Source organism: Pongo pygmaeus, chromosome 11 (genome assembly GCF_028885625.2).
Source record: "Pongo pygmaeus isolate AG05252 chromosome 11, NHGRI_mPonPyg2-v2.0_pri, whole genome shotgun sequence".
NCBI classification, from domain to species: Eukaryota; Metazoa; Chordata; class Mammalia; order Primates; family Hominidae; genus Pongo; species Pongo pygmaeus.
Window position 1 is genome coordinate 115,138,842 of NC_072384.2, and position 13,380 is coordinate 115,152,221.

The following is a 13,380-nucleotide window of genomic DNA, read 5'->3' on the forward strand; positions in this document are numbered from 1 at the left end:
TTATTAAAAACTCCATTTATATATTGTTTATCATCTTACATATTAAATATTGACAACTGTATTTTTCAAATGAAACTCACTATCATTAAAAAATTACCTTGTTCTTAGAGTTGCCATTTTCTTGTTTATCTCAACCTTAGAAATGTGCTTGGAATAACTGTATCTGCATATGTCCTCACATGAATTCAACTTTGTCAAACAAAATGATACCAAAATGCTATCTATCTAAACGTACTCTGATCACGCATTCAAGGTTAAATTAACCTTTGATTATATACTTGGTCTGAACAATGGAGTCTGAGCATTGAAAGTCTTTATTTTCCGCTGCAGATCAATAAAGCTAATGAAATCAACCATTTGCAGGTCAAATGCCAAGTAATTCACCAGATCAACTCAGGGTTAAGGAGACCTGTGAAGTGAAAGGGTCACTCCAGTGTGCAGCCGGCTGATGACAAATGGGCCCCCTATGATGGCTCCCACACTACAAGCCAACTATGTCAGCCCATCACCATATACTAACTCTTGTCTTTTAGAGAGGAAATGATGCGATCAGCCATTTTCTATTAAGTGAGTGTTCTATAGTTTTGGTTTGCTTTTCCCCTGGGAGTGGAAAAGCACTGTTGAGGTTGAGAAAAACAAAAAATACAAAATATTGTCTGGACTTACCCTCAAAGGGTAAGGGGGCAGGTAATTAGTCCCTGCAGAGTCCAAGCCCAATACAGAGGCTTTGTTATTACTCTGTCTAACCAAGTAAGGTAACTTCTTAAGACCTGAATGTGACCTTCTTTTATATATTTGCACGCCATTCTTTTGAAAGGGCCTAGCTCATATTTTCCTGTCTTAAACATATTTTAATGTATGTAGCAGGAACGTCTCATTCTCCCTCCAGCCTTTATTAGCTGCTTAGGATTGCTACTGGTGGTAGGCCCTTCTCTTTTCCCCCATTTTGTGTTTGTTCTTTCTGCTCCTTCTTTGGTATATAATACACACATATAATCACCATGTAAACACACACACACACACACACACACACCTTCTTTCTCACTAATAGTTACATTTCTTGTTGTTAGAGTCAACACTTTGTTGTTAGTGATCATGTGCCTTTCTAGCCAATAAGATATAGAAAGTAGTTTTCGGGTGTGGCTGACAGAACTAGTGGGCTCTTTTGTCTGCCTCTCAGTCTCAAATGACGTGATGGTCAGAGTTTTAGTGGACACCATGTAACAATGATACAAGGCAGAAAATGGGAGCCACTGCCCTAGCCTCTAGACTTCATGTTACAGAAGAGAAAAACAATCCCCTACCTGCTTTAGGCTGCTGACTTTCAGATCCATGCGACTGATCTGAGATAGACCAAGTATTTATTGCCTTCCTTATGCAAAGCACTTTATAGGTTCCCATTTCATCTTCATAGCCCTTCAAAATACCACTTTCCCCATTTTACAGATGAGGAGACTGAGTATCAGGTGTGAAGCTGCTTGTCACAATCATGCAAGTTAATTTTTCTAACAAAGTTAGCCCAGTATTAAGCACTATGTTGTGTGGCCTCTGACACTGCCTTTCATAGTTAGTTCTCGTTAGATGTTGCTTCAGGGAGATCAGGGGCTGATTCTTTGTGCCAGTCTCTTTCCTAACCACACCTACGTTCAAAATTGTTATGGAAGGATAAAGTGGTAGTCAATAGTTTGGGCTCTTGAGTCAGACAATCTGGGCTCAACTCTCAGCAAGACAAGGACTACATGCATAACCCTGAGAGCTTAGTTACTTAAACTCTCATCTTTAAAATGGGACAAAAACACTACTGAGAAAATTAAGGCTGTTGTGAGAATTATTTAATACATATAAAAGAATGAAAACAGTGTCTATTCATACTAGGCAGGCAACAAGAAAGCATTCGTTGCTATCTATGATTACTATACAGTACTAGCTTTAAGGAGTTTATACAAATTAGAGCACAGTTGCCTTACTAATAAAAGCCAAAGGGCCGTTGACTTTCAACAGTAACTGGAAATAAAAATTTTCCTAACTTTTTGATAGTGACAGTGAGTGAATGCTGAAGTAAAAGCCAAATTCTGGGGGCAAGGAGGGGAGAAGAGAGAAAGAAAGAAAGCTAATAATGTAAAGGGCAAATGGTAAATAAAAAGTCGTGTTGCACTCATTGAAGTGGATGAACTTCTGATGGCTTATAAAATAGGCAATTCCAAGAATTCTGCAGAATATTTTTTTTTTCCTGTGAGACGACAAAGCTAGAAAAAAACCAGAGAGCATCTAAGCTCAGAGATTTTAAGACTGAATGCCATTGAAGGGTCAGTAAGGGGTAAAAATACATAGCAAGGCAGGAGAATGGTGGTATGGGGTGAATGGAAGTCCAGCACCAGCAGAAAAATAATAATGGTAAGCCAAAGACAATGCGATGAGCCTTCTGTTCAAGATGCTAAGACAGGGATGAAGGCAGAAACCCTTCTATGAGGGAAGATCCTATTAAAAGCAAGAAGAAAACACCCAAATTTAAGATGGAGAAAAAAGGAAAATCTAATAATCAAGGGAGAAAAAAAACTTTGAGCTCCAATTCTGTAGCCTTTTAGCTTACATGTGATATAATATTTAAAATAAGAAGACAACTGAAGCAGGCTGTTATCTTTAGTAGTCCTGATGACCACCTACAAATGCAAAAGATTTATAAAGAAACAAAATTTTGGAAAAGCTTCAAAACAAGAGGAGGAAATGGCTCAGGATCAATATTTTATTTCACTGTTTCCTGACACTAAGCACATGCTGAAGATTTTAGTAGGCATGATCCCATTGAGGACAGCAAACTCTTAAATTCCTTTTTTTTGTTACATGAATTCTTTTCCTTCAAATATTATAATATTTAAAATATTCCCAGAGGTAACCACCTGAGTATAATATTTCTACAGATTATTTACTACTCAAAGAAGGAGAAATGGTTTATTGACCCTAATTCCCAGTGTACAGAAATAATGAAAATTGAATAGCTGTATTTTCTTACAGATGAAAAACCCACAAAACCACAAGCTTATCTTTCAGCGAAGCAAAATAGCTTACCTTTCAATTCTTAAGAAATTATAGAAAAACATAAAAAGACATAAAGCAATTATTATATATACTTCCATTTGTTCGTTCGTTCTTCCTCTTTCAACTATGGTCATAGGAAATAGGTTGGATTTCTACTTGATATCCGCTCCCCCCAAATGTCTAATTGATAATCATCAATTGATAGCCTTATATTTTTGTATCATAATTAACATGCCTTTTAAGAGTATATTCTTCTTATGCCTTTTAAAAAATCCCCATCACCCCCTCTACACCTACATGGCTTACATTTGCATTTTAGCAGATCTCCTATGAATATTGCCTTTACTTTTGGGTTATGATAACAAGATTTTTATACATCTCTATAGCATTACCAAAAGGAGAATGTCTGGCCAGGAAACATTACAAAGACTTGCTGCTAAAAAGATTAACTATCAATGTACAGTTTTTTTAGTAAAGAATACTATGGATAAATCAGTAGCCATTTGGGCAGGGGATAACTAGTCATTTACAGTGATCATTCAAGAGCCTACGTCTCATTTGGAAAGGAAAATGCTTACTAAGTTTTGTCTGCAAGTTGTCCCAAGCCTCAAATGACCAAGTTGCCTTATTTTACCAAATATTCCTTTCAAAGGGCCAGGTTACACCATTTTAAAGAAGTCTATGCCAATTATTTCCAAATGGCAAATGTAATCCAATGCACCATTTTAGATAGATAGATAGATAGATAGATAGATAGATAGATAGATAGATACAAAGAATGAGTTCTGGTTTTCAGAAGAATGGGTATGGATGCTAAAGGTGTTATTCCCATTGACTGTGCCTTTCTCTGCCTGAAAACCACAGTAAAATAACATGATGAACAACCTGATGTAACTCTCAATACAACATATGATGAGTGAAAATGACTTAGGTGGAGGTACAGTCAAACTCAAGTGCCAGCATTGGGAACATAGACAATAAGGAAGAAGCTGATTCACCCCTCAAAACCCCACTAAGAGAAAACAACTGCCACCTTATAATTGCCAAGCCAAACAGTCAGGTGTGATGGCCAAATGAAAACCTTTTCCAGACAAAATACTTATTGATTGTATTCTTTCTTACAAACCAACTGATACACTCCATCAAAATATAAATGTAAAGCAGAAAACAGTGAATCCAATAGAGAAGAAAAGCAACAGGGCTCCCAGCAACTGGGAAAGAAGGGGAGTCCCAGGATAAAGGTGAGGTGGCAGGTCTCACTGGCAGCCAGTCCAGATGGGAGTGGGAAGGCGTGGGGGTGCCAGGGGAAGTATTTCCAGGAAAAAAAAATGAAACTATTCATCTACTGCCTGAATAGGTTTGTCTTGGAGAAAAAAAATGTATTGTAAGACTGTGAGACTTTTTAGAAATATCAAAGCCATGGAAGATTTAGATATGAGTTCAAAAATTTAGACAAATTTTAAAAACTAATAAAAATGAAGAAAAACAAAGTTTACAAAAATGCAATTTTTGCAAACGACTTGGAAGAGCAATGAATATTTCCATAGTCATTGTGGTGAAAACCCCGGAAACAGATTTAAATTACCCACTAGGAAGATGGGGAGAGGGAGACAGAAGGAATCTGAGTGCCAATATCATCATCTACTCCAACAGGGAATCAATAGATGCTTAAAATGAATCAGTCAAGAAAATGCAGTACAGACATACTTACTAAGTAGAAGGTAAAATACCGAAACTGTTACAGGAGTACTAAGTGTTTCTGGGCAGAAGTTGAGAGAGGTACAGAAGGCATGCATTTTAGTCTAAATCTTTTAGCAATATTTGAATTTTTAAACTACATGCACAAATTGCTACAAAATAAAAAGATTTTAAATGCCAATAATCCATTTTAAAAACCTCTCTGACATAAACAACCACCCTCCCATTTTTTTCTTTGCGAGAGAGTCTCCCTCTATCACCCAGGCTGGAGTGTAGTGGTGTGATCTTGGCTCTCTGCAACCTCCGCCTCCCAGGTTCAAGGGATTCTCCTGCCTCAGCCTCCTGAGTAGCTGGGACTACAGGCACGCATCACCATGTCTGGCTAATTTTTTATATTTTTAGTAGAGATGGGATTTCATCGTGTTAGCCAGGATGGTCCTGATCTCCCGACCTCAAGACCTCAAGATCTGCCCGCCTCAACCTCCCAAAGTGCTGGGATTACAGGTGTGAGCCACTGCCCAGCCAAAAAAAAAAAAAAAAAAAAACCCTTTCTAATGACTACATCTGACTTCATAGAAAACCAGCATGAATATTAAAAAGACGCATTTTTTTAGAAAGGTAGATGAAATAAATCTGGATAGATTTAACTACTGTTTAAATTATCTTCAGATTAAATTTGCTAACTTAGCAAATTAAATACGGATGGCAAAAAACTCATTTCCCATTCATGGTTTCAGCAAACTGCATTTCCTATTTCTGACTTGAATTCCTAATTAAAAAAAAAACCGGCTAATAAAATATTGATAAAATGCCATTCTCTTCTGCAAAAGACTAGAAGTACCACTCAAGAGGAATCAAACAATGTTTAGTACATAAGGTGAATATTAACTCCGATCCTAAGATAAATCCTAGATACCTTGCCAAAAAATACCTGATTATATCCAGAGCAAACACTGATTTGGTTCTTTTAACAAGGGAGTCATGTGTAGCAAGGTAGACTTTGTTGAAACGCAGCAATACCCACTAGCAAGCAGGTCTCCAACATGATGTTTCTCTTGGACAGGAAAAATAGGGGCCTGCCTTGCCAAAAACAATACCTGTGCAATCATCTGTTTATTCGTTTGGCTCTTCTACTACAGTGTAGTAAGCCCATTGAGGACTGGGGCTATATCTTATTCACCTTTGTTCCCCCAGGTGAGTAACACAGTCTGATACCCAGTAGGTCCTCATAGTCAATGAATCAACATAGTACAAATTACTGGGTTAATTAGTATCAGATTCTTTCTCACCCTCTTAAAATGTAAGGCCAGATCTTTAGGAAGGAAAAGGATAAAATGCGTATGTATCACTGCAAGTGAATCTTTGCATAGCAGTTTACGTAATAGGATACTTACTGAAAAAGTCAAATGCCTAATCTTTGTGCTTTCTGTTACATATCTGCAAAAGAAAGGTCAATAGAAAAATAATACCTCGGCCAGGCCCAGTGGCTCACACCTGTAACCCCAACACTTTGGGAGGCTGAGATGGAAGGATTGCTTGAGGCCAAGAGTTTGAGACTAGTCTGAGCAACACATCAGATTCCATCTCTACAAAAAATACAAAAATTAGCTGGGCATGGTGGCATGCACCTGTAGTCCCAGGTACTTGGGAAGCTGAGGCAGGAGGATTACTTGAGACTAGGAGTTCGAGGCTGTGGTGGGCTGTGATCGTGCCACTGCACTGCAAGACCCTGTCTAAAAACAAACAAACAAACAAACAAAAACTCAACAGACTTCATTTATTTTTCAGAATGTACTAATTTTATTTTAATATACATGCGGTGTTAATCCTTAGTTCTACAGCCCAGAAAATTAATTTGAATTTACCACCAGCTGCCAAAATTTCAGCACTGATAGAAAAAAGGAAAGAATTTTTACAAAGAGGATGGTAATGACTTTAAGGCACATCATCTTATTCTACGTACCTTAGCTTTAGAAATGTGTGTGATGGGTAATCAGACACATTGCATACATAATATATAGTTAGTCAAACACACATACACACATATACATACATACTTCTCACATCACAATAGGTGCTAAAATCAAAAATACAATTTCTGAATGGTGTGATGATGCCACAAGTAAATTCCAGCAATAAACGGTGCTAAAGCAGTAGTGACTTGAAACTGTGGCAAATGCAGGCATAAAAATCACCTAGAGATTTTTTTGGAACCATATTCCTTCTTTCCACTCTCTTTCTCTTACCCTTTGATGGTGTTTTTTCATTTGTTTTTACCCCTTCTATCCTCGACTAGGAGGGCATAGCCTCCCAGTTGAAAATCACTTGTACTGAGCCACAGTTATTGACTGGAATATCATTAACTGGAATATTATGTACTTCGAGTCTGCTGCAGAGGAAAGCAACACACACATACACTTAAAAATTACTTGAGTTTTTAAGCATGGCTTAGTTTAGAAATGGTCAATGTATTCCAGCTGATAAACCAACTTGACAAATTAGATGTGGTTGTCTGAAACAAAAATTGAGAAAGATCTCAAGATCCTTTGCAGTCTCAAAAACAAAGTACAGTGATTAGTAATGTCTGCTGAGGTAGAGGTGGGGTTGCCCCAAGTGTGGGACAGACAGTCTTCCCTTCTGGTTGTCCTAGAACAGTCCAGTAAGTTCATTCAAGTAGATATCAGATCAAAGGCTCTATTAAAGCATAACAGCAAATGCTTTAATAGCCTTAAAGACACAGGTGCCCCAGGGGGTAGTATGGGATAGAGAAAAAACACAGGCATTTTCTGTAGGTCCTGCCATTTGTGAGTAGAATGATCTTGGGGGAGTCACTAGTGAGTTAGCTGGACCAGTTTCCTCATCTTAACAAAATAACTTCTCACAAGCAAGATAATCTGTGAGGTCTCTACCAAAAAGCAGATTGTTTCTCTTTTTTCTTTTTATGGTTAGTTTTTAACCCATAAGGTGTTTTTAATCACACAGGTAAAGTTTCACCAACTCATGAGAATCACAGCAGTCAGTCAAGGCTCCTTTTCTAATTTTTGTATTTTAGGTGTAAATACAGGTTATAATTTAAATATGTAGGCTATGCACTGCATTCTGCAGAGATGGTAGCCATGGATACTGACTTAGCTTGACCTTTTGAAGAAACTTTGCCCCCTCCCACTCTAAATTTATTATAAAGATAATAATATTCAAGACCATCCTGGCCAACATGGTGAAACATTGTCTCTACTAAAAATACAAAAATTAGCTGGGCATGGTGGCAAGTGCCTGTAATCCCAATTACTTGGGAGGCTGAGGCAGGAGAATCGCTTGAACCCAGGAGGCGGAGGCTGCGTGCAGTGAGTCATCAAACCACTGCACTCCAGCCTGGGTGAGAGTGAGACTCCTTCTCAAAAAAAAAAAAAAAAAAAAAGATAGTAACATAGTAATTGTTTCTATAATAGAAACAATCCAAATATTCAACACCAGGGATTCAGTTAAATAAATCATGATACATCTTGTTGATAGGATACTACACTTTTTGAAATTGTGTATAAGAATACTTAATTACATGGAAAAACAGAAAGCAAAAGCATACACAGGGTTTAATGCCTTAGTTATAAAAGCCATATATGTGTGCTTAAATAGGGAAAAAAAGAAAAAGATTCAGAATCCTATTTCCCTAAAAAGGAAAACAAATTCTCGGATCATCATGGCGGGCGGGAGGCAGGACTAGGTCGCAGCTCTGGACAGAGCAGCGTGCAGAGGCTCACATCATGAATTTTAGCTCCAGGTTGACTGTAAGAACAAACCAGCAATCCCGAGAAGACCCACAGACCCTCTGAAGGAAGAGAACTGCTCCTGCAGGACCTGGAGACACCCCAAATACTGTGCCCCAACTGCGGAAGTGGGAAAGGGAGACCCTCCTCTCCTGAACACACACCCCTACTGGAGAAGCTGAAAGTCTGTTTGTGGGAGAAGTTACCGACTTTACTTGGAGCTGAGTCAATTTGGACAGCCAAGTGAAATATAGGGGTAGAGGAAGCAGCAGAAAGACCCTGGGAGCTCACTGGGTCCCCAGACAGCCCATTCCTGCCTGGCTAAAACAGGGATCCATACTGAAGGCAGCCAGAAAAGCAGGGGCTAAAACTCCACAGGGAGAAGGAAATCTCTAGCAGAACATTGTAACAATTTGAACAGGGTGAGAAACCTCCCGGCCAGAACCTGGGGGAGGGCGCAAATCTGGTGTGCAGATGCCACAGGTGGGGATAGAGCCAAACACTTTTCTTTCCCAGCTAGGAGGTGGGTAGCCTGGGGCAGATTTTCAAGCCTGTCTAGCCCTCCACCTGGAAACAGACTCAGGGCTGGTGGTCGGGGGACACAGTGGGAATGAGACCGGACTTTCGATTTGCATGGGAGATGGGTGAGGCCTGTGACTGCCAGCTTTCCCCCACCTGCCGGACAACCTGCATGACTCAGGAGAGGCAGCAATAATCCTCCTAGGTATACAACTCCTAGGTATACGATTCCCAGTGACCTGGGAATCTCATCCCCATCCCCAGCCGCAGCAAGACTTGCCCAAGGAGAGTCTGAGCTCAAACACCGGATGATCCCACCCACCCTGGTAGCAGAAGACAAAGGGCACACAATCTTGGGAGTTTTAGGGCCCCGCCCACCGCTGTTTCACCCACACATTACCACAGCTGATGCTCTCTGGAAAGTGCCACCTCCCGGCAGGAAGCCAACCAGCTCAAAAATAGAGCATTAAACCACCAATGCTAAGAACCCTCAAGGAGTCTATTGCACACACTGCCCTCCTCCCATCCGCCACCTTCATAGGAACAGGCACTGGTATCCAAGGTAAAGAGACCCATAGACTGTTTATATCACAGGTCTCTGTGCAGACAGCCCCCAGTACCAACCTGGAGCCAGGTAGACATGCTGGGTGGCTAGACCCAGAAGAGAGACAACAAGCACTGCAGCTCGGCTCACAGTGTGCCAGGAGTTGGTTCCTTCCGGTAGGTTCTTGGTCTCACTGACTTGAAGAATGAAGCTGTGGACCTTCATGGTGAGTGTCACACCTCTTAAAGTTGGCATGGACCCAAAGAGTGAGCAGCAGCAAGATTTATTGTGAAGAGCGAAAGAACAAAGCTTCCACAGCGTGGAAGGGGTCGCGAGCGGGTTGCCACTGCTGGCTGGGGTGGCCAGCTTTTATTCCCTTATTTGTCCCCGCCCACATACTGCTGATTGGTCCATTTCACAGAGCGCTGATTGGTCCATTTTACAGAGTGCTGATTTATGCATTTACAATCCTTTAGCTAGGCACAGAGCATTGATTGGTGCGTTTTTACAGAGCTGACTGATGCATTTACAATCCTTTAGCTAGACAAAGAGCACTGATTGGTGCATTTTTACAGAGTGCTGATTGTACATTTAGAATCCTTTAGCTAGACACAGAGTGCTGATTGGTGCATTTCTACAGAGTGCTGATTGGTGCATTTACAATCCTTTAGCTAGACACAGAATGCTGATTGGTGCATTCACAATCCTCTAGCTAGACAGAAAAGTTCTCCAAGTCCCCACTCGACCCAGGAAGTCCAGCTGGCTTCATCTCTCAACAGGAAGCCACATCCACAGGAAAAGGTGGAGAGTACTACATCAAGGGAACACTCCGTGGTACAAAAAAATCTGAACAGCAGCCTTCAGCCCTAGACCTTCCCTCTGACAGAGCCTACCCAAATGGGAAGGAAACAGTAAAGCAACCCTGGTAATATGACACAGCAAGGCTCTTCAACACTCCCCAAAAAAATCACACTAGTTCACCAGCCAGGGATCCAAACTAAGAAGAAATCTCTGATACCTGAAAAAGAATTTAGGAGGTTATCTATTACGCTAATCAGGGAGGGACAAGAGAAAGGCAAAGCCCAATGCAAAGAAATAAAAAAAAAATGATACATTAAGTAGAGGGAGAAATATTCAAGGAAATAGATAGCTTAAGAAAAAATAAAAAATTCAGGAAACATTGGACACTTTTAGAAATGTGAAATGCTCTGGAAAGTCAGCAATAAGACTGAACAAGTAGAAGAAAGAAATTCAGAGCTCGAAGACAAGCTCTACGAGTTAACCCAATCCAACAAAGACAAAGGAAAAAGAATAAGAAAATATGAACAAAGCCTTCAAGAAGTCTGGGATTATGTTAAATGACGAAACCTAAGAATAATCAGTGTTTCTAAAGAAGAAGAGAATTCTAAAAGCTTGGAAAACATATATGGGGGAATAATCGAGGAAAACTTCCCTGGCCTTGTGAGAGACCTATACATGCAAATATAAGAAGCACAAAGAACACCTAGGAAAATCATTGCAAAAAGATCTTTGCCTAGGCACACTGTCATCAGGTTATCCAAAGTTAACATAAGGAAAGAATCTTAAGAGCTGTGAGACAGAAGCACCAGGTAACCTATAAAGGAAAACCTATCAGATTAACAGCAGATTTCTCAGCAGAAACACTACAAGCTAGAAGGGATTGAGGCCCTATCTTCAGCCTCCTCAAACAAAACAATTATTAGCCAAGGATTTTCTATCCAGCGGAACTAAGCATCATATATGAAGGAAAGATACAGTCTTTTTCAGACAGACAAATACTGAGAGAATTCGCCATTACCAAGCCACCACTACAAGAACTGCTAAAAGGAGCTCTAAATCTTGAAACGAATCCTTGAAACACAGCAAAACAGAACCTCTTTAAAGCATAAATCACACAGGACTTATAAAACAAAATACAAATTAAAAAGCAAATACAAAAAACAAACAAAAAAAACCAATGTGTACAGGCAACAAAGAGCATGATGAATGCAACGGTACTTCACATTTCAATACTAACATTGACTGTAAAAGACCTAAATGCTCCACTTAAAACGATACAGAACCACAGAATGGATAAGAACTCACCAACCATCTGCTGCTGAGACTCACCTAACACATAACGACTCACAGAAACTTAAAGTAAAGGGGTGGAAAAAGGCACTTCATGCAAATGGACACCAAAAGTGAGCAGGGGTAGTTATTCTTATATCAGACAAAACAAATGTTAAAGCAACAGCATCTAAAAGAGACAAAGAGGGACATTATATAATGGAAGAAGGCCTTGTCCAGCAGGAAAATATCACAGTCCTAAACATATAAGCACCTAACATTGAAGCTCCCAAATTTATAAAACAATCACTAACAGACCTAAGAAATGAGATAGACAGTAACACAATAATAGTGGGGACTTCGATATTCCACTGACAGCACTAGACAGGTCATCAAGACAGAAAGTCAAAAAAGAAACAATGGATTTAAACTATACCTTGGAACAAATGGACTTAACAGGTATATACAGAACATTTCATCCAATAACCACAGAATACACATTCTATTCAACAGTGCCTGGAATTTTCTCCAAGATAGACCATATGACAGGCCATAAAATGAGCCTCAATAAATTTAAGAAAATTGAAATTATATCAAGCACTGTCTCAGACCACACTGGAATAAAGCTGGAAATGAACTCCAAAAGGAACTTTTAAAACCATGCAAATACATGGAAATTAAATAACCTGCTCCTGAAAGAGCATTAGGTCAAAAACAAAATCAAGATGGAAATTTAAAAATTCTTGAAACTGAATGACAGTAATGACACACCCTACCAAACTCTGTGGAATACAGCAAAGACAGTGCTAAGAGGAAAGTTCATAGTCCTAAATGCCTACATCAAGAAGACTGAAAGAGCACAAACTGACATTCTAAGGTCACAGCTCAAGGAATTAGAGAAATAAGAAGAAATCAAACCCAAACCCAGCAGAAGAAAGGAAATGAGCAAGATCAGAGAATAACTAAATGAAATTGAAACAAAACAAAAAGTACAAAGATAGATGAAGCAAAAAGCTGGTTTTTTGAAAAGATAAATAAAATTGATAGACCATTAGCAAGATTAACCAAGAAAACAAGAGAGAAAATCCAAATAACCTCACTAAGAAACGAAACAGGAGATAATACAACTGACATCACTGAAACACAAAAGATCATACAAGGCTACTATCAACACCTTTACATACATAAACTAGAAAACCTAGAAGGGATGGAGAGGTTCCTGGAAAAATACAACCCTCCTAGCTTAAATCGGGAAGAATTAGATACCCTAAACAGACAAATAGCAAGCAGCGAGACTGAAATGGTAATTTAAAAATTACCAACAAAAAAAAGTCCAGGACAAGATGGATTTTCAGCAGAATTCTACCATTCAAAGAATTGGTACCAATCCTTTTGACACTATTCCACAAAATAGAGAAAGAAGGAACCCTCCCTAATAAGCCAACATCACCCTAATATAAGCCAACATCACCCTAATACCAAAACCAGGAAAGGACATAACCAAAAAAGAGAACTACAGACGGGTATCCTTGATGAACACATATACTAAAATCCTTAACAAAATACTAGCTAACCAAATCCAACAACTTATCAAAAAGATAATCCACCATGATCAAGCGGGTTTCATACCAGGGATGCAGGGATGGTTTAACATATGCAAGTCATGATGAATGTGATACACCACATAAACAGAATTAAGAACAAAAAACACATGATCATCTCTAGAGATGCAGAAAAAGCATTCAACAA